The sequence below is a fragment of the Antechinus flavipes genome, chromosome 1 (assembly GCF_016432865.1).
Source record: "Antechinus flavipes isolate AdamAnt ecotype Samford, QLD, Australia chromosome 1, AdamAnt_v2, whole genome shotgun sequence".
NCBI classification, from domain to species: Eukaryota; Metazoa; Chordata; class Mammalia; order Dasyuromorphia; family Dasyuridae; genus Antechinus; species Antechinus flavipes.
The window spans coordinates 664,429,030-664,450,701 of NC_067398.1; the positions used below are offsets into that span (position 1 = coordinate 664,429,030).

At 36.2% G+C, this 21,672-nt stretch overlaps 1 pseudogene; it reads left to right on the forward strand.

Moving 5' to 3' along the window:
* Positions 1-10,761: 10,761 nt before the first annotated feature.
* On the forward strand, positions 10,762-20,680 carry LOC127548192 (putative gustatory receptor clone PTE03; annotated as a pseudogene).
* The last annotated feature ends 992 nt before the right edge of the window (positions 20,681-21,672 follow it).

Below are 21,672 nucleotides of genomic sequence, written 5' to 3' on the forward strand. Positions count from 1 at the left end.
ATTAATCATCTTTATCATTTTTACAAAGCATTAATGATCTTTTGTGTTGATATACTACTATTTGTTTATCCATTTTCCAGTCTATAGGTATCTATTTTCAGTTTTTTTGCTATTAGAAAAAGTGCTCCTCTAAATATTTGATTCCATATTGCTTTCCAGAATGATTGTGCAGTCCATAGCTTCACCAAAGGCAGTCCTGTCTTTCTAAAACCCTTCCAATATTGATTATTCTATTTTCAGTCATCTTAGCCATTTTGTGAGGTGAAACCTATGGGAGTTAATTTGTATTTTTCTTATTAGTGATTTTTAGAATTCTTTCATAGAATTGTAAACAGTTTGCAATTTTACTTATGAAAAATTCCTTATATTCTGTGAACACTATTGAGGAATGGCTTTTGTTTTTATGTGAGCATACACACACATATATATACACATGTATATCATATATGTATGTATATATATTTATTATGAAAAATTCTCAGTTATGTCCTTGATAAAAGAAAACTATATTTACCTAACTTGAAAGTGATTATTCTCTTTAGTAGTCAACTGGGAAATGGGAAAATAAGTAACTACCCATAGAATATATACTTTTCAGTCAGCCTAATATTTAGCATTCTGCAGTAAGGAATTAGGAATAATGAAGACAGTTCACATCTCTTATTCTACTACTTATTACCAGCATGACCTTTGGAATTCTCTCTTAACCTTGGTTTCTTATCTGTAAAATGAGGAGGTTAGACAAAATGATTCTAAGGTCCCTTCTAGAACTAATTAATCAATAAGCATTTATTAAGCGCTTAATTTGTGCTGGACAAATCACCTTCCAATGCCACATTATTAGTTCCAAAGCAGAAGCTCTTCTCTTCTCTCTATTATTTAACCTACTTGGTTCTTGTTGGCTTTATTGCCAGTCTTCTCCAATAGTTCATAGTCATGGGTATTTAGTAAAAACTTGCCTCTATGAATCCTCTTTGAGAAAGTCTTTTGTAATGTAGGAAAGTAATCTAAGATGGGGGAATAAAAAAAAGGGAAAATTCAAATCAGAGAAGTCTTATGAAGAAAAGGACAGAAAAGAAAAATAAGGGAAAATAATTATTCATTCTCACCTTTGTTCCTAAAAGGTTCAAGATGGGGAAAGGAGAGAGTGCTGAGAAAAACAAAAAATTTGTTGGGATTTGGGAAAAAATATGTAATCTCAGCCTTCAAGCAAATTAAGAGTTTGAAAGCTTACACTTATAATTCAGGATTAATTATATATATATAGATATCTATATCTATATTTATATAGATATAGATATCTCTCTCTATATATATATCTGCTATTTAAATACATATAGCCCATCCTGAAGGGGCAGCTAATGGCACAGGGGAAAGAGTGTCAGGTCTGGACTCATCTTTCTTTTTTTATTATAGCTTTTTATTTGCAAGTTATATGCATGGGTAATTTTACAGCATTAACAATTGTCAAACCTTTTGTTCCAATTTTTCCCCTCCTTCCCCCCCCCCCCCCATCCCCTCTCCCCAATGGCAGGTTGACCAATACATGGTAAGTATGTTAAAGAATAAATTAAATACAATATGAACATACATTGGGCTCATCTTTCTGGCATGGGTGAACTCTGTAAAAATTGTATAAAATAATTGCTGAAACTATGCCCCCTTTGATCTGCAAAAGAAGAGAGACTGGGGTCTCCCAATCTCCAGAGAGTCTAGGAAGAGGCATATTTTCCAGATCAATATCATTCAATTGGAAATCATCCCCCATTGAAACTGGATCCCCCATTTAGGCTGAAAAAGCCTTCAAAGTGATTTTCATTCAATTGGGAGATCCTGATCTGATAATCAGTTCAAACTGCCTCTAAGATCTGCTCATAAAATAGGTTTCTGTTCACTCATTCTTTGCAAAACTCTTCAAGAGATTTGTCCACTAAGAGAGAGTCTCTTAGTGAAAAATAAACCTTCCTTTTTGTCATTAATATTTCGGGTTCGTGAATTCTTTCACGAAGGACTTGTGCCTCCAACCAAAAGAGGATTCCCACAACTCTCTATACTGCCACTAGAACAGCATCATTTCCATTTTATGTTTGTAAGAGAGGGTGATCAGAATCTTCTCTCATCTTCTAGAATGGAGTATTTCCTCTGTGTCTGGGCCTGTTGTATTTTGATTGTCTGGGGAGAGACATAACTTCTTGCTTAGCTCCAAAGCACTTGTACTTTCAAATGACATAACAATTTTTAAATTTACTCTGTATTTACCTTATATGTTCCTACCTGGTTATATGTAATCTGTCTCTGTAGAAAATGAGATCCTTGGAGGGAAAAACCATTTTTGACTTTTTCTTTTTCTTTTGGTATCTCCAGTGCTTAGCATAGTGCCTGGTATAGAATAAGTACTTCCTAATTGCTTTTTGATGATTGACTGACTATATCATTTGAGATCACGACAACAACAATAACAATAATGATAGAATTTATATAACACTTTAAGGTTTGGCAGGTACTTTACAATTATCTCATTTTGTCCTCACAACAACTCTGGAAAGTAGGAGCTATTATTATCCTCATTTTGCAGATGGAGCAACGGAGACAGAGAATGGTCAAATGATTTGCCTAAGGTAAAATAGCTACTAAATGCATGAGGTAGGATTTGAACTACTTTCCTGATTTAGATCCAAGTGCTAATTACTATACCACCTAATTGCCTATGACACAAGGAAAATAACGGTAATGATATGGACCTGTGAAAGGTCTGATCAATGTTTGGAATTCACTGGAGATCTAGCACCCACTTACATATCATATACATTTCAGAAAAACCTTTTATTTCAATATTTTAATTAGCTGGTCTCCTATGTATTTGTAGGATATTTCAAATTCAAGTCAGCTTGTCAAAAAGCATTTATTAAATACTTCTGAAAGGCTAGGAACTATACTTAGAGCTGTGTATACAAATACAAGCAAAACTAAAAGTAGTCCTTGCACTCAAAGAATTTGTAGTCTAATGGAAGAAGATTCTATAAAAGGAAGCTGAAAACAAAAGACTTGAAAAGAGAAAGGTCCTTAATAAGGGTGAGGGGAGGAAGAACCTTGGAAAGTCAGGAACAGAGAGCTCAGAGAAGAATGAAATAATGAAGAAGGAGCAGACATAACTGACCTAGGCAATTTCCCTAAAATGGAGACTCCAGAAGAAACTAATGAATCACAGGAATAGAGCCGGGAGAAAAATGAGACATGTATGTTCATTGAGGATATGAATCGTGGAAGCAGAAGAGGCAGCCAGAGACTTATAATTTGGTCCTAGGAGAACACATTTATTTACTGTCATTTATATATAGTCATTCTAGCTGCTTTTTTCTCTATCCAACAGACCATCATCAAACTGAAATCTACAGGGAGAACTGGCATTGCTTATCCAAAGCAGAAGTTTTTCTCTTCCCTCTATTATTTAAACTCCCTGGCTTCATTGCCAGTCATCTCCAACAGCCCATAGTTAGGTTGAATCAGTAAGAGATCATTGGATCACTTGAAAGTATAAATCCTTTTAGAGATAAACTGGAAGACAGTTCTCTTCCCAGAGAGTTAGAGAACAGAGGTCCAGCCCTTAGAATGGAAGTACTCCATTCTAGAAGATGTAAGTGAGCCCTGATTACCTCCTCTTACAAATACAAAATTGGGGGAAATGGTGATTATACTACATCCCTCACAAGTCTATGAGGAAATTACTTTGCAGACCTTAAAGGCTTATATAAGTGTGAGCTATCTTTATTACTATGTTGGTGCTATTACCACCTTTTTTTAAGTGCTCTTTATAAGTCTATCTTGCTTTTGTAATGCTGTAATAGCATAGTCCTTAATGATACTGTTGTCATACAATTTTATGTAAGAATCTATCTTGCAGATTTATGGTAAATGCTTTCTGTGAAGTAGAGATCAGATATAGCTATAAAGAAACACTGAACTTTTTTTTTCTTCCTTTTGTTATTTAAAACTTTTTTGCTGTCTTTTGTTTTTAGATTATAGTCATTTCCAGATGTGACACCATTCCCCAGTCAATGGGTTCTTGTAGTAATTCTCTTGTTAATGTGTGGAACTCTTGAGCTAAACATTATTTTACTGTGGAGGAAATAAAGAATTGGCCGGTTCAGTCATGTTTTGCTCTTCACTGATATATTGTTGGTAGAACTGTGAACTGATCCAGCTGTTCTGGAGAGCTACTTGGAACTGTACTCCTTAAGGACTGTGAAATTGTGCATACCCTTTGATCCAGCAATACCACTGCTAGGTTATTCCAAAGACACCAAAAAGGAAAAAAAAAAAAGAGAAAAGGAGCTATTTGTATAAAAATATTTAAAAGAACTCTTTTTTGTAGAGGCAAAGAATGGGAAATCAAAGGGATCCCCAACAATTGGAAATGGCTAAACAAGCTGTGGTATATGATTTTTTAAGAAGTCCTGAATAATTTGTTGAACTGAAACTAAAGAATTGGTCCCTGAGGCAAGCACAGAGAAAGCACTGATAGAGATCAGTTTAGCTCCATCATTCCACTCTCTAGGAAGGTCTTCCAGTTTGAAATACAACTTATGTCAAACCTCTGAGACCCACCTTTTATAGACGTCTTGAGCAGTTTCACCCTGTTATGCCCTGTAATAAATCCCAGTCATGTCCTTGAGGTTAAATTTCCCCTATAAAATCTACATTTGGGCCATCCCATGGCTGCTACCCTCCTTTGGATCAGTCTGCCATGGCTCTCTGCCTTATGGTGTCTTTCCCTTTCCCCTATGGCATGTGATATCTCTCCTAACTCTGCTTTGCTTCCCAACTCCACTTCTCCTCCTAACACTAACTCTTTTAGGGTGCTAAGTTCCTTTCAGGATTTAGCCTGCCAGCTAAGGGCATGTTCCAACCTCATGTAATGCTCCCTTTCTACTGGGTAATTGTGAATTGGGGAACTAGTCTTTCATATGCTCTCCCATTCTATTTCATATTTGCCATTCCTGATGTCTATTGTATCCCTTTGTTCTGTCTGTAAAGTCTGTCTCCTAAATAAATCTATCTTTTGCTAAAGAGAATGGCCATTGTGATCATTCCTCACACAACTGAACCTTAGCTTTTGGTGCTTTCCATCATCTGGTATCTACATCATGTTGGTCCTCAAAACACATCAATTGTGATAGAATATTATTATGCTATAAGAAATGATAGGAGGATGATTTAGGAATAATTTAGAAAAACTTACAGTACTCATTCTAAGAGAAGTTAGCAGAACCAGGAGAAGTTGTATGTAGTATCATTAATTGTTGTTTGTCCTTTATTCTCAAAGAGAACTGTGACATTGGGAAGATAAAAGTAAACTGTATTTAAGTGAGAGAGGATTGTACAAAGTCATGGCTTCACTTTTTGTGCTGGAGCCATCTAATCCAGTGGTAAGATATAGATCAAGATTTTTATCTTGGGCCAGATGGCCCTGGATGCAGTGGGAGACTTAAAGCTAAGGTCTTTCCCAGGCCTCAGTTTGACTGAGGCAATTTCCATTTAGTGATTTAGAGTAGGTAACAGATGAGGCAGAAAATGCTCTTTTACTTAGTCAAAAAAAGAGTCTGGGAGGGAAAGATTCTCAGGGTTTTTGGCCAAAATAGAAGCAACTGCTATTTACTAATATTTATAAATGAATATATAGCAAATGCTATGTATTTTGAACCTCAGACAATGATCAGGTAAGGCTTGGGTTAGTACCTATTGTTGGCAGATCAATGACTTGCAAGTGAATTGGAGTTAAGTGAGTGAGTTCTGAGCAAAGTCATCAGTAACAGCAATCTTGTATGATGAAAAACTATGAATAATTTAGTTATTCTCAGCAATACAATAATTCAAGACAATCCCAGAAGACTAATTATGAGGCATCCTATCTGCCTCCAGAGAAAGAACTGATTTTTAAAATACATATTGAAGCATATTATTTTTTACTTTCATTCATTCATTCATGTTTTTTTTTTTTTAATTTAGTTTTCTTATATAAAAAGACCAATATGGAAATGCTTCAAGTGATTGCATATGTAATCTAATTGCTTACTGTTTTAGGGAAGGAGGGAAGAGAGGGAAAGAGAAAATTTATAAATAAAAACTTTAAAAAATGTTAAAAAGTTTTAGCTTGCAATTGAAGAAAAATAAAATATTATCATTATTTTTTAAAGTCATGTTTGACTCTTTGTGACCCCACAGACCTCAACATTTCAGGACTTTTTTCTCTCTCTTACTAGCTCTATCCTTAGCAGATAAGAAAGCTTGCTTTATTCTCTAGTCCTTTTTAGGAGATCCTTGATTCAAACGTAAGCTTTAAGTAATTTTTCCTCATGACTCTGAGATGGGATGTGAAGAGCCAATAAGTTTAAAGAAAAAAGGTCTGCCTCCTTTGTTTAAAAACCACACTCTCTTTGGACTGGTCTTGTGTCCCTGTGTGCTGGACCCAGAGCTAAAAGAGGCCTGAGTGGAGAGGGAGAGGGCAAATATCCCAGTACCCCTCAGCCTAGCCTTAGTTCACATCTTCATAGGCAGATTTTATTGAATTATTTGATAAACTCTCTTTTACTAGTCCAAGGAATGTTAATCAAGAAATTTCTCTGATCAACTTGATGAACTTATAGGGAGGGGGTGAACTTGTAAAAATCATTTCCAATAAAAATAATAGCTAACATTTACACATTCTTCAAGATTTACAAAGCACTGTATATGTGTTATCTCATTTATCCCTCACAACAACCCTGTGAGGTAAATATATTATCATCCCCATTTTACAGATAGGGAAATTGGAGCAGTTGGCAGCTGCCCTCTTGACTAATAGCTAACTCCTATATAGCATTTACTACGGGCTGGGCACCTTGATAAGTAGTTTACAATTACTACCTCATTTAAAACTCACAACAGCCTTGTGTGGTAGATGGCATGATTATTTCCATTTTACAGATGAGGAAACTGAGGTAAACAACGGTTGAAATGAAATGTATATCTAGTAAGTATCTGGGGTCTATTGAATTCAGGTCTTTCTGGTTCCTGGTCTGGGGTTCTAACCTTGCTGCCTGACTTTCTTAGATTTCCTTAGAATCACCCTGGCAGATCATTTTACCCCTGAATTTCTCATATTGGACTTCTCTCATCTGCTGTCATCTCTTCCTTTAATTGGCTGGTTCCTCCTAGAATCTCCATTTTAATGGGGATACTCAGGCTAGCTCCTTCATTCCTCTTCAGCCTGTACTTGTAGCTCTCCAGATTTTCTCTACCCTATCCCAATATGGGTATCCCTTTCCTCTTTTCTTCCTTCTTTCATTTTAGCCTTCTTTTATGTGTAGCCTTTCCCCATGAGTGTATAATCCCCCTTAAAATCAGAGACTGTCTTTCTTTCTGTTTGTATTTCTATTCCCAGCCTTTAGCACAGTTTCTGGCACATAATAAACGCATCTTGTCTTAAACAACTTGCCTAGGATTACATAGTTACTCAGATCTTCTTGATGCTTTAGCTACTGTATCAGCTAGCTTTTTTTTTTTTTTTTTTTTTTTTTGGTGGGATTTGATGATCATCTTCCTATAGAATAATTGGACAAGAAAAACATCTGATAAAAGTCTCAGTTATCACTGGGGTTATCACAAAAAAAGTTGTTGACTAGGACTGTTGGGAATGTGGGATTTTGAGAAGGAGATGACAATTTTTATTGGCCTCTTAATTTCACTTTCTACTTTTTATCTGGAGAGATACTGAGAGCACAGGAAGCTCTTAGTTGTAGCTTTGAATAGATTCACAACAAAGTATATTATATTTATTTATATAAATCAAAAGGGAATTTCCTGGACAATGTTGTTCCTGGATTCTGGCCTCCTGTTTAGAAAGGAGAGGGATTATTTCCTACTTTGAATAATTCAATAATCTCACAATCTGGCCAAGAAATGGGGATTTCTTGGGCAGTGATTGAGAATGTAAGAATTTAATCTTCTTGAGGCCAGAGAAAGGGAATTTCCTATTCAGAATCATCTTTTTTTTTTTAATATTTTTAAATTTGTGGTATAAAACAAACACATAGTAAAATAAAAAAAGATGATTGCACTTGGAACTGTAAATCTATTATGTACAACTTACTATTCCTTTTAAATATATAATAAAATTATCATATAAATTTCTTTTTTTTTTCTTTTTTCCCTTTTTTCTCTTCTTGAGATAGCTATTATTACACATACACACACACATGTATTTATGGGTATATATATATATATATGTATATATATATATACAAACATTTGTAAAATATATGTATATATGTAAAATTTTTTAATACATGCTTCTATTTATTGGTTATTTCTCTGGAAGAATCATTTTCAAATTCTATGTAGAAGAGGGAGCTTAAGTTCACAGTTACAAAGATGAAAGAAACCTTAGAGAGGCACTTCAACTCACTGATTTTAACTATGAAGTAACTGAAGTTTGCCTCAGGTGGCTTGTCCAAGTCTAGGGAGGAAGTAAGCATCAAAGGCAGAATTCCCTGACTCTATATCCTTTCTTCTGCCCCATTTTTACCTCAATTTCCTGGGAAACACAAGTCACAGAGATTACCCTGCAACTTCAAGTGTAAGAAGTGGGACTAAAAAAAGGGAATTTTTGGAGCAATATTCTTCTTGAGGAAAGGAGGATTTCACACATGACTCTTGGTGCTGTAGGAAACAACAGCAAAGAGTCAAAAGCTATGATAAGGAACAGCACAAGACTTGGACTTGACACTGCTACTAAAGTGGTTTGTTTTTTGTTCCTCTTTTTGAAATCTGGGCTTGCCTTCTTTGTAGTTCCTCTCTCTCTCTCTCTCTCTCTCTCTCTCTCTCTCTCTCTAAATGGTATCTCTAAAGAAGCAAGAGGATTTTTTTGATCATTAATGGGAATATTGTCCCTATTACTTCTAGACTTAAACTTAAATAAACTTAAAAGCCAGTTTGACTTTTCTCTGCCTTTTTCAAAACTCAGTTTAAATATCACCATTTATAAGGTTTCTTTTCTGGTCCACTCAGCTGCTAATGCCGTCCGTCCCCTTTCAAATACCTTCATTGGCTCTGTAAATGTCTTCTATGTATTTGGTTATTTTTATATTTTTCTCCTCATCAAGATGTATGTTCCTTGAGGGGAAGAATGATTGCTTACTTTCTTTATATCTTCATCACTTAGCACCGTGCCTGGCACATAATGAGCAATTAGCAGATGCTGGTTGACTAACATTGATTATTGGTCAAACTATTGTGTCAAATTAAGTCAACAAGCATTTATTAAGCACCTACTATGTGCTAGATATTATGCTAAGGATTGGAAAGGTAGAAGGAATCCAAGGGCTCTAAATACCAAACAGGATTTTTGTTTGATGCTATTGGTGCTAGGGAACCACTGGTACTTATTGAGGAGGGAAATGACATGATCAGACCTTCTCTTTAGGAAAATCAATATAACAACTGAGTGGAGAATGGTCTGGAGTGGTGTATTTTCTACATTTGTATTTCCAGCACTTAGTACAGTGCCTGGCACATAGTAAGCACTTAATAAATGCTTGTTGACTGACTGTTTTGAGCTCCTTTATGTGTTTTCTCTAAGACCTGACTCTGAACTGTCTGGAGGGTTGGGTGGGGCATGTACTTCCTTCCCTCCAGCTCTAAGCCTTTAGCTCATGACCTTCTAGGCAAGTTTGTGCCTGGGATAGGGCCATCTCCTGTTTGTGTCTTTTTTCCTTTGGCACTGGACTTTGGGAGATCTTGAGAGGCAGCTGACAATTTTCCCCTTCCTGGTCATTCAACACGCAATATAGTGACTACTGGAGTAGTTACAGCTTCAACATCCACAGAAATAGACCAATAATGAAAGAATATAGCAGAGAGAGACCACAATGGAAAGAAAAAGTCCACTTGCAATTAATTGGACTATGCTCAGTGTGGGTAAAAAAAAAAAATGAAATTCATAAAGAAACTTTGTAGAAATCCCACTTAAATTTGAGTATTAATTTCTAAACTGAATGTACTAGTTAAAATTGGTTACTGCTTTCTGTTCTAAATCATTCTGTGATTTTAAAAAAATTTGCTTAGAATCCCCTTTTCTGGGTAAGGAAAGAAAACAACTACCTATTCCGTAGTTGAAGCATGTTTATATTCTGTGTATCTCATAACTCATGTCACAGCCCAATCTAGCCCAAAGCCCAGCTCAATCTGACTGAGATCTTAATCTATCTGAGAACCCAGAATCAGTTCAATGCAGCCATTCTAGGACAGGGTAATGAAGATAAATCAACCTAAAAGTAAAAAACCCTAAAGTTTAAAGCCACAGCCCTACTATTGACTGACTGTGATACCATAGACAAGTCATTTTTTCTACACTGAGCCTTTCCAGTATAATTAAGACAATCCTTTCACATATTTCTATCAGGATTAAATGAACTCCAATTCAACAAATATTTATAAAGCACTTACTATGTGCTAAGTACTCTACAGAGACAAAAATGAAATGCTCTCTGATCTCGAGAAGCTGATAGTCTACTGGGGGAGAGGGGACACTATATGTAAACGAGTAGAGATGATATGTAAATAATTATATACTTTTAAAAGCAAAGAAGATCTAAAAATACCTTGGAAAGGAAGGTTTGTTGGCTGAATCCAGAAAGCTTTATATGGGAGAGAGTAACTGAGTTATACTTTTTGAGGATCTGGGAATTCTAAGGAGGAGAGGTGAGTAAGGAGTGCATTTGGTACATGGTAGACCACCTGAGCAAAGACACAGTCGTAGCAGATGTAATGTTACATACGGGAAACAGCTACAGGTCAGTTTGACTTGGAACAGAGAATACATTTTTTAGTGTCTGTGTCATTAAGTTCACCCTGGCTGGGAAAGACTCATAACATTTCAGTGCTTTAGGAAACTCTCTAAGTGAGTAATTTGCAGAGCAGTTGGAGGGAGTTTCTTTATTAAGAGTTCCCCAAATCAATGAGATCACAAAAAAGCACAAATAAAATATGACAAGATCAACAACACTTATTAAGTGCCTTCTGTGTACTAGAAACAGGGAATACATAGGCAAAAGTCAATTCCTACTCATAAAGGGATCACAATCTAATGGAGGAAATCAGTTATGTACAAACAAGCCATATACAGGATAAATTGGATATAATCAGCAGAAGGAAATTGCCAGCATGAAAGGGGAATCAGGGAAGGCTTCCTGTAGAAAGTGAGATTTTAGATGAAGGAGGTGGAGACAAGGATACAAATAGAAAAATTAAACCAGTCCCTGTGTTTGTATTAGATTTTATTGAGGGGTAGGAGAAATAATTACAGAATGGGAGGGAGCACTCAGGAAAAATATATAAGAGGCAGTATTTAAACTATGGTAACTAAACTGTGCTTTGAAGGAAGGAAGCTAAGTTTTCCATTAAGTAGATACATGAATTTCAAGCATTCTGAAATGGGGGATAGCCTATGCAAATGCAGAGAGCTGGGAAATGATATATAACACATGGAAATAGCTAGTTAGGCCGTTTGTCTAGAATGGAAAATGCATAAAGGCTAGTAATATGAAGTGAGTCTGGCTCCAGTGAGTCTGGAACCAGATTGTGAAGGGATTTAAATGCCAAATTTAGCCTAAAGAGAATGGGGAATCACGGAAGCTTTTGAAGACATGGTCAGATGTGGATTTTAAGAATATTGATATGATTGAAAGGCTAGAGAGACAAGAGGCAGGAAGACTGATTAGGAGATTATTTAATGATCCAGGAGAAATGATAAGGACTATCATCTAGGAGATGGTCTTATGAAGGGAGACAAGGGAATGATGTTAGAAATATCATGGAAATAGAATAAAGAGACGTTGGCAGCTATTGGATGAAGAGGAGTGAGGGAGAGTGAAGAATCAATGATGGCTTAGAGGTGGTGAACCTGAATGACCAGAAAGAAGGGAGAAATAAAGAAGCTGGGACATGGTTAAAGTGGAACTGTATTTTGCATGACTTCAAATGGATAAGGGATACCAAATTTCTTGCCTTCTCAATGGGTAGGGAAGCGAGTATAGGAAGGGAGAGAACTTGAAATAAAAAATTCAAATAAAAGAAGAAACTGGGAAAAGGGATATAGTTTTGGACTTTTAGGAAATTGAGGATTCTTCTAGGGGCAGCAAAAACAAAAAACAAAAAAACAGGGAAGATGCCTGGGACAGACCTTTTAGGAAGTTGGTGAGACTAGGATCAAAAATAGGATTTCTGGGCAGGGACCAGACTCCAGAACACATGGTCAGAGGGTTTATATAAAACTCAAATGTTAGAGTAGGTGAATATAGGTCAACATAGGAAACACCTCAATGGGAGTAGAACATGGACCAAGGAGGCCTCAGAATATCTTTTGGACTCTCTTATTTTAGACTGATGGATGCATTCAGATGAAACTAATGGATAGATTGAAAGGTATTTTTTGATTGAACTCTACTCTACAATTTAAACTCCCTTTCTCCTTAATAAAAGTTACCTTATAAAAAGACAGAAAGCAAAACTAATAGCTACTATGACCCACAGGAATGTTAATTTCTGCTTTTTATAAATCACCTGGAAGCAAGACTTCCTTTTCAGTCCATCCAATGAACCCAATTCTTTTGCTGTATAATTGATTCCCTGCTTCTGGGTCCAAGGGCCACAAATCATGCTGGGAGATTGGAGCTGAGAGGCTCTGGGTAGTCAATTTGGGTAAGGGGGTTTAGCACCTGTCCCACACAGTTTATGAGGGCTCATTCTGTGATATGACTCTCACAGATATGGCTGGAGTTCTGATGCAAGGCAGATGCCAGGTTGGGTTTTCTCTACCTATCCTTGAGATCAGATTCTCAGCCTCCCTCTCTGTGAAGTGTGTGCCTAAGGAGAGGCACTCAATAAAAAAAGAAAGCAGAAGTAAAGTCTAGGAAGGAACCTGAGGGCAGAGAGGACAGCCAGGTAACTTGTGAGTGCATAATCCCCAGGTAAGAGCATTGTCTGGGCCCTTGGGCTGCCCTTAGGCTGAAGGGGACCCTGGGATCATCAAGGCTTGGTGATCCAAAGTAAGGGATGTCTCCCAGTAGGCCAGAAAGAAGTCCTGATAAATGGCACAGAACAGGGAAGCTCTGGATGTCTGATGAATGGGGGAGACTCCTCCAGGGTTGGGGATCCAAGTCTATAAGTCAGCACTATATATTACAAGTTCTCAAGCTGTGAAGCTGGAGCTGCTCTCCCCGGGGGTAAAGGGAAGGAACAGTCCAGACCCAAATCTTTGCAACAAAAATCTAAAATATCACCAAATAGTATACTTGTTGAGCTATTGCTGTTTTCTGTGTGGAAAGGATGGTTCTCTCTCATATAATTTTCATCTATGTCTTTGTGCAGAATGTCTGTGTCTTGTTTGTTGCATAAGCTAGATTTTGTTACCTGGAAAGATTTAAAATGCAGCAGCAAAAAGAAAAACTTCTATGTTGCAGTTAGAACACTGGGAAAGATTTCTTAACACCCTCCTATCTTAGAGGAAAAAAGTCTGACTTTTTCCTGTGGATCCCAACCTGAGGGCTACAGAAATAAAGTTAGCTAATTTTTGAGAGCAATGATTGGAGAGTTTGGCAATTGGTTATTTCAAGATTTCAAAAGTGCTTAACATAAAACAAATGCTATTTGAGTATTAACTTTATTGGATTTAATTGCTTCATATTTGATAACTTTATGTGTTTTTAGATGTGATCAACATACAATGTCAGTGTTGAGAGATGAATTCTGTATGTGTGTAAAGTAGTCTGGAAGCAAAGTCAATTAAATTAAGGCCTCCATGAGGAGAATGCACAGAGGAAAGGGAAATATGGAAGGAGGAATGGGAGGAAGAGAAAGAAAATTTGCTTAATCAGTTCAGTTATCTGAACTATGATAGTGAAAGCAGTTTTATGAAAATTTTAATCTCTTTGCACTGACTATTAATAGAAGATTTAAGAGTTTGGGAATTTTGGGAAAAACAGATTTGATTGCTTTTAAAACATGACAGCAAACAGTCCAGTCTGTTGGCCTTTTCTGATTCACAGAGGAAAGAGAAAAAGATTTGTGTGGATTGGCAAAAACAATCAAAAGGTAATGGTTTCTTTCTAAGATTGTAAAATTGTGATTTGGATTGTAACTAAAAGTTTGTATCTGGAAATAAAAAATGTTATTTGGATCAAGTTTGTACTTTAAAAGTCTGAAGACCTGAGAATATACAGCTCTGAATTGGAGTATGATAAAAGAGAAAAAAGCTGATGTTAATCAAAGAAAGTAAACAGACAGGAAGTGAAGTGGAGTCTTTTTCTGGAATTTCTCTTAAATTGTAAATTTGTTAAGTTTCTTAAAACAATTTTGTAAGATTGTCATCCCTGAGGAATAACTTGTTTGAATTACGTAGGTCCCAATGAAGGAATGAGTTTACTAGTAATCTACAACTTTGTGAAGTAGGAACAACTTCTAATGATTGGTTTTTATATCAGGAATGTTGAGCGTAAGGCTACCTTCTTAGATATTAAGATGAGTTGTAAGTTTTATATGATGAATCTCTTACTATTACAATTATATGAGATGATCATTATTAAATATATGTGCTAGAATTGTGACTTTGTTTACTTTAAGCAGAAGATCTTAGAAATTTGTGTTCAAATATTGAAATGTTAGTACTGAAAATTTAAATCTGTATTTGATTCAATTCTAAGTTTTAAAAAAGTTATTAAAACAAAGTTCTGGTAACTTACCTTAAGATGTCACATATTTGTATCCCCTAATTAGATGAAGTATGTTGCTTTCTAAAATGTGTATTGGGTAATTTGTAAAAATTATGAGCTGTGCTTTAAAATTTTGTCAGCTTTTCTGGACATGTGTATAAGCTTTATGAAATTTGGTCCAAACATTTGAATATTAGCTACATTGTGAATCTTAAAGTTTAAAAAATGAGATGATTCTAAAAACAAGGAATAAGAAAGACTGATTTGCAAAAACAACTGAAAGTTTAAATGGAACATCTAGTTATATCACAAGCTAAAGTGTTGATTTTTCAAATAACATTTTAATTGGTGTGTGTGTTAAAATTGGAAACAACTGTAAATTACATGAGATTCCTATCCATTTTTGTGATGGGTTGTTATGTTTATCTGGGTATCACTTGTGAAAATAGTGAAATTGATAATTAGATGGGGGTTATTGAAACCTAAAATTGTTAAAGATTATTGATTTGATAGGTTGTTAGAGAGTTAAAAAGTTAGAAAAAAGCAGAGAGAGTAAGAGAAACAAGAGATGTGAGGGCGTATAGAGGAACAGGGTGGAAAGAAAGGCAAATTCTTTAGTGGAAGGAACTTGCCATTTTCCAGGAGAAAGGAAAAACCCCATGATGTTGGGATATGCCCTTAGCTGGCAGGCTAAATCCTGAAAGGGACTTAACACACTAAAAGAGTTAGCTCTAAGAAATGGGCTTGAGAAGCATGGTGGAGTTAGGGGAGATACTACGTGGCATGGGGGAAGGGAAAGGAGAAGGTGAAAACTTTATCCATCTTTTCCCTAATTGAGGATGGCTGCTCCTTAGGAGTGAGAAAACAAACCCACACACTGGAGTTTACCACTCCCTCCCACCAATTAATTGCTTCTATCATTAATAACTGAATCTTTTTATTTTTCAAGTTTATGGCTGCTTTAAGGTAAAATCATTTTTGATGCTGTATCAAAAATTCCACTGCTTAACAATGCAAAACACTTTTAAGAGATTTGTTAGAACTACAAGTTTTATGAAAATGATTATTTCTACCAAGGTCTCCTTCTCTCTTCAGCAAATTATTTATTATTTATTTAAGTGTATAATCTCCTTGCTTAATGAGTATGATAACAAATATGATCCATAGATTTCTTGAAGTACCCAGAACAGAATTTTAATCTGATATCCCTGTACTCATTTTGACTGTCCTGCAGGTGCATTTGATAGGCTATGTATGCTGGTTTGTAAGATTTTTGTTTTTATATAGACCTGAAGCCTCTGATTAGTGAAACTTGGTATTGAAATGAAATCTCTTGGTATTGTAACTAATATTGGATATATTTGGATATGATTGGCTGATGAATCATTAAGTTAGTAACCCACCATTTGGGAATAATGCCATAAGTTACTTGGAGGAATGCCTTCTTGAACAGGTGTATGTCTTATCTGAGTAAGAGCTGGGAAGATAGCCTCTGCTTAAGCTGGGATCCTTATGACTCAGTTTCCCAGTTCTGTTCCTTTGTTTCCCACCTGATTATTCCTGAGTCTGGCTATGAAGTGGAATTGTTATTACATGATTGGTTACCAAACAGAACTAAGGATGCTTTATCCTGTCATGTATGGGCTCTCGGATTAAGGCCCTAAAGAATCAGTTTTGACTGATTATATTATATTATGATCATGTCCCTGCTTTTCCCTTTTATAGCAAATTTCTGTAATCAGAGCAAGTGGTCAGCAGAAGACATGAGGCATAATATAAGCATGTAGATTATATCTTGATCTGCAGTCCAGCCCTGGAGGCTTCTCTGGCTGTTGCCATAAAACCTTTAACTCTCTTGCTTCCTGGAGCAGTTTCTTTGTCAGAAGGCCTACTTTGTCTATCACCTCCCACCTCCCTTTTGCTCACTGTGGAGAGGAAACAGCAATCTTATTACTCCCTGATCAGGTCTTCTCCCCCATCTTAGCCTTATTTAAAGCCTTTTACGCTGTGTGTTGATGAAAGGTGGAGCCAGGTCCTAGAGGTCTTGACTAAGCCCCAGAGACCTGATCTCAGGCTCCTTGATTACTTCTCAAAAAAACTTAGTGTCTTGGGATGACCCTCCCAAGGCCTCAGAGAAGTGGCTTCCACAGCCCTTTTAATTGAGGAAGTCCCTAAACTTACTCTAGGCCAGTCATTGGAGATTCTAACTCCCTTCCAGGTTTGGAGCATTTTTTTCCTCATCAGAGCTTTAGAATTGGAGAAATAAATGAGAGTGAATATCTATACTGACTTCAAATATACCTTTCATAGTTTGTGTGCTCATGGGGGATATATGGAAAGAAAGGGGATCTTTAACAACCAAACATTTCCCCACTGAGTATGTAGGGGAACAATTACTGCAAGCTGTCCATAGACTTAGAAAGGTTTCTGTTATGTTTTGTAGAGGAAGGGGAATTTATTTCAGGTCAAAGGAAATAGCTTGCAGATTCAGCAGCCCGTGCTGCTTTCTGTTTGCCCTTGACTGGGCAAGATTTAAATTTAAATTTAAATTAAAATCAAGATTTCTTAACTAAATCACTAGAATAGTTCAAGAACCAAGATTAATTCTTGGTTTCTTTCCTGAAAGCTTCCATTGGCCAGCAGGTGTTGGTTCTAAATGGTAGAGAGTGAATGATAGTTAATATTGAAGAAAGGAAAGAACCTGAAGGCCTAGGTAACAAGGATGTCCTGGTGGAAGAAACATATCGAGATTGGTGTGAGAAATCTTCAAAAGTATGAAATAAAGAGGAGGGAGTGAATGGGAGCAGGAAGATTTGTTAAAAAGTCTATGAGATGGATTGGGTCAGGCCCTAGGCCTATGTTTCAGGAAGTCACATGATCCCTATTCTCAGAGGATTGTAGGGCAGAAAAGGTCAGACCCTAGGGCTAAGCTTCAGGAAGTTCAGTGACCCACCGGAAGCAGACAGCATAGATGAGCATTGGTCAACGGTTACTTCCTTTTCAGTTTATCCGATGAATCCAATTCCTTTCCTAGACTATCAATTACCTCCTTTAAATTTTGCAATTAAAAATTCCTTCTTTGATTGAGAACAATCTCCTTAGCCACAGTCCTGAAAAATTTCTGATGATTCCTTTTTTTTTTTGATTTGGCCTTTAATATTCATTCAGAGCTTGTTATGGTATATATGAGATATTTGAATCAGTGTTATTTCCTTTGAAATTGTAGGTGACAGCTCTATCGATAACATTGGTCTAGTTCTAAAGTTAAATTCTTCCAAACAATTTTTCAGTTTTTTATAGTAATTTGTGTCAAACAGGGTGCATTCCAAACCCAAATAATTTATATTTTCTCAGATTGATGGAACACTAAGTTATTGGGCCCAATTTTAGATACTTCTTTATCTAGTCTTCTCTACTGATGCTGTGCATTGGTCTCTTCAGAGACCTTATTTGAATTATTTCCATTTTTAAAATAACTTTTTATTTTCAAAATACATGCAAACATAGTTTTCAGTATTCATCCTTGTAAAACCTTATGTTCTAAATTTTTCTCCTTCCCTCCTCCCCAACCCTCTCTCCTAGATAGTCAGTAATCCAATATAGGCTAAACATGCAATTCTTCTAAATATATTTCCACATCGTTGGAATTATTTCTAATTTTTTTTTATCTTGAATTTCATTCCAGACCATATTCTCATTTCTTCTATGCTGACTTCCTCTATGGCAGAGATTCTTTACCTGGGGGGTGACCTTTGAATTTGTCTTTTTAAAAAAATTGATAACTATTTCAAGAGAATTAGTTTCCTTAGTAATCCTATGTTTAATTTCATGAATTAAAAAAACCTTCTTATTCTTAGATTAAATCCTGGTGGGGGCCACTAAGTGATGAGGTGAATAGAGTTCCAGGTATAAAGTCAGGAAGATGAGTTCAGATCTGGTCTCAGACACTTTATTAGCTGTGTGATCCTCTTTCCTCATTTGTAAAATGGGAATAATAACAGCTCCTACTTTCCAGGGTATTGTGAGGATTAAATGAAACTATGAAATGTTTAGCATAGTACCTGGTACATGATAAGTGCTATATAAATGTTAGTTATCATTAATATTATACAAGGAGAAGGTGGTAAAAGTGAAATTCAAATCCAGATCTTCTGAGTCTAAGTCCTAGATGTTCCTCCCTATATAAGTCATCATGTTGGATACTAACGTGATCTGTGACCACAGGAAATAAGGTTAAGAACTCCCACACTATTGGATTTTATTCCATGAAGTGCTATCTATCCTTTCTTTGAACTCTTTGAAATTTACTTTCTCAAAATTTAGTCTTGAATGCCCAGCACATAGTAGGTCCTTCACCAATGCTTGTTAGCTGATTGACTTTATCATAAATTATAGGAGGAAGTGTCATCATTCTTTTTATCCCATCAACTACCTCATCCCTTTAGTGAGACTGGAATTTTCTTTTCTTAGTTCTTTTGAAGTGTAATTATTATTAAGAAAAATAAAGTAGTCTTAAGGTGTTCTGAGTGTGTGTGTGTGTTTGTGTGTGTGTGAAGTGGGAGAAAGAGGAAGGAAGAAGGGAGAGAGAAGAGAGAGAAAGGGAGGAAAAGGGAGGAGGAGAGTTAGTTGCAACAAATGTTTGGATAATTGAATCTTGGTAGGGACCACTAAATGATGAGGTAAATAGAGTTCCAAGCTTAAAAGTCAGGAAGATGAGTTCAGATCTGGCCACAGACATTTTACTAGCTGTGTGATCCTGTTTCCTCATTTCTAATAGCTCCTACTTTCCAGGGGTATTGTGAGGATCAAATGAAATAATTATGAAGTGTTTAGCACAATTCCTGGTACATAGTAAGTTCTACATAAATGTTAGTTATCATTATTGTGATTATGATTATCATACAAGGAGAATGTGGTAAAAGGACAATTCAAATCCAGATCTTCTGAGTCTGAGTCCTGGATGTTCCTCCCTATATAAGTCAAGATATTAAGCTTTCATTTAATACTTTTATTCCATCTTTTTCCTAGCAGAAAAATGACCAGCAAACCAAACATATGTTTCTAAATTCTTCTAGGATTTTCTGAGAAGCCAGAACATCAGCTGCACCACTTTGAGCTGGTCCTGGGCATGTATTTGGTCACTGTGGGTGGGAGCTTTCTCATCATGGTGACCATTACTTCTGGCTCTCCCCTACACACTCCCATGTTTCCCACCTGTCTTTGATGGATCTCTAGTACTACTTTGGTCCTAAAAATGCTGGTGAGCCTCATGCCATACAGTAGAACCATTTCCTATGCTGGCTGCCTCACCCAAATGTTCTCATGGTTTTAGATTGTTCAGACACCTCACTCCTCACCATGTTGAGCTATGATTGTTTTGTGGCCATTTGTCACCCACTGAATTATGTGACCATCATGAGCCCACAGTTCTGTAGCCTATTGGTTTTATTTTCCTAGACTATCGATTTTCTAAATGTAGTTCTCCATAGTCTATTAGTGAGGAGGCTGTTGTTCTGTACAGAAAGTGAAATTTTGCTTTTACTGTGATTTTACTTGAATTTTCATTCTCTCTTGTACTGACATGCTCATCAATAATATTTTGGTGTGGTCTTCCCTTCACAGGGATCCTTTTCTCTTATATCCAGACCTATTCTTTCATATTGAGGATCCCATCTAGTGGGGCAAGATATAAAGCATTTTCTACCTGTAGATCTCACCTCTGTTATTGGAATATATCTGTTATTAGAGTTATTGGATTTAGTTATTGGAGTATATTTGAGTCCCTCAGTTACACAATCTGCTTGGAAGAGCTAATTGCTAGAGCAATGTATGCTGTGGTCACCCTCATGTTGAATCCCTTCATTTATAGTCTGAGGAACAAGGATATAAAAGATTCCCTGAGAAAACTCGTGAGCAGAATGGATTTCTCTCAGTGACTACGCATGGTTAAGCTTGAGTATATGGCATTGGTAACCGTGTCCCAAAGTCTAGCAATCATAAATTTCAGTTTCTAAACATGAAGCTCAGGACTCCTCCAGGTGACATCCTCTTGGCTGTCTCTTCTTTTTTTGACCCGAGATGACATAGTCCATCCTGGTGCAGCCATGACATTGATAGTTTTACATACTAGGTTTGGGTTCATGCAAAGATCTGCTGTTTACAGCGGAGCTTTGAATATGAAATCGTAAGACCTTGAGTTTTAGTCCCTAGATTTCTAGACCTTTGGACATTATATTATCTGATTCTTTATTTATTTGCAATTTTGATTTCTTGATTTCTTTATTTGCAAAATAGGGATATGTGTTTTCCTCTGTGGCTCAACTGACATGGCATATGTGCAAATGCTTTGTAATCTGTAAATGTTGCAAAAATGTAGGAAATCCAACTAAAGTCATTTATTAAGTTTCTACAAAAATGATGACTAAAAAATTTCAAGAGATAGAGTTTCTGGATAATTAATAATTGATGTATTAATCTAGCTAGTAATCAATAAATTGATGATCAATTGTGTCTCTCAAAAGCCAAAGACAAAACATGAAGAGACTTGAAGCCTTAATATATTTTTGGAAAAGGGGATACCCCTGACATATGAAAATCAATCCTGATTGGCAAACAATAATGAGGGGTAGGCATTTAAATGAGTAGGTGGGCTAAAAGTTTTCAGCTTTTCCTGCTGAGAACATAGCTTTATCATAGGACTCAGTGAAGTCCAAAAATCTGAACAGAGGAATCCATCTTTGGGGACCCAGATTACTCTGGTTAGTTTTCTCCTACATAAACTCCAATAGAGGAAGGGGTAGTACAAAGCCATCAACTCAATGTTTTAGGGCTGGAATTCATTTAGAGATTCTGTTTACACTCTAAATAGAAGTAAGGTTTCTTCATGGAATAGAAACCTAGATCATTAGGTTAATCTATCAGTCTTGTT